Below are 1,594 nucleotides of genomic sequence, written 5' to 3'. Positions count from 1 at the left end.
ATCAGATTGTGCTACCACCAAAAAAATAAACAGGTAGGATGATTTGACACAGTGCAAAATACAGTCATCAGATTGTGCTACCAGTGCAAAATAAACAGGTAGGATGAAACAGGTAGGATGATTTGACAGTGCAAAATACCTCATCAGATTGTGCTACCAGTGTAAAATAAACAGGTAGGATGATTTGACAGTGCAAAATATAAACAGAGGTACCAAAAAAAAATGATTTGACAGTGCAAAATACCTCAACAGATTATTTTACACTGGTAAAAAATAAACAGGTAGGATGATTTGACAGTGCAAAATACCTCATCAGATTGTGCTACCAGTGCAAAATAAACAGGTAGGATGATTTTACAGTGCAAAATACCTCAACAGATTGTGCTACCAGTGCAAAATAAACAGGTAGGATGATTTGACAGTGCAAAATACTCTCATCAGATGCTTTAAAAAAAACAGGATGATTTTGACAGCAAAAAAATAAACAGGTAGGATGATTTGACAGTGCAAAATACCTCATCAGATGATTTACTACCAGTGCAAAATAAACAGGTAGGATGATTTGACAGTGCAAAATAATTTCAACAGATGATTTACCAGTGCAAAAAAAACAGGTAGGATGATTTGACAGTGCAAAATACCTCAAACAGTGTAAACAGGATGATTTGACAAAAAAAAATACCTCATCAGAAAATTTACCAGTGTAAAAAATAAACAGGTAGGATGATTTGACAGTGCAAAAAATACCTCATCAGATTGTGCTACCAGTAAAAAAAATAAACAGGTAGGATGATTTGACAGTGCAAAATACCTCATCAGATTGTGCTACCAGTGTAAAATAAACAGGTAGGATGATTTGACAGTGCAAAAAAATAGTGCAAAATAAACAGGTAGGAACCAGCAAAAAATAAACAGGTAGGATGATTTGACAGTGCAAAAAATACCTCATCAGATTATTGCTACCAGTGCAAAGTGTAAAATATGATTTGACAGTGCAAAATGATTTCACAGTGCAAAAGTGTAAAATAAACAGGTAGGATTGTGCTACCAGTGCAAAATAAACAGGTAGGATGATTTGACAGTGTGCAAAACACAAAATCAGATTGTTTTACCAGTGCAAAAAAATAAACAGGTAGGATGATTTGACAGTGCAAAAATACCTCATCAGAAAATAAACTACCATGTACAAAAAAAAATAAACAGGTAGGATGATTTGACAGTGCAAAATATCATCAGATTATTGCTACCAGTGCAAAATAAACAGGTAGGATGATTTGACAGTGCAAAATACCTCATCAGATTGTGCTACCAGTGCAAAATAAACAGGTAGGATGATTTGACAGTGCAAAATACCTCATTACCAGTGCAAAACAGGTAGGATGATTTGACAGTGCAAAATAACCTCAGGATATTTGACATTAAAAAATATTTTACCAGTGCAAAATAAACAGGTAGGATGATTTGACAGTGCAAAACAGTGCAAAATACCTCATCAGATTGTTGCTACCAGTGTAAAATAAACAGGTAGGATGATTTGACAGTGCAAAAAATACCTCATCAGATTGTGCTACCAGTGCAAAATAAACAGGTAGGA

Source organism: Labeo rohita, unplaced genomic scaffold (assembly GCF_022985175.1).
Source record: "Labeo rohita strain BAU-BD-2019 unplaced genomic scaffold, IGBB_LRoh.1.0 scaffold_173, whole genome shotgun sequence".
NCBI classification, from domain to species: Eukaryota; Metazoa; Chordata; class Actinopteri; order Cypriniformes; family Cyprinidae; genus Labeo; species Labeo rohita.
The sequence above is the reverse complement of the archived record's forward strand: the minus strand, read 5'-3'. Positions refer to the sequence as shown.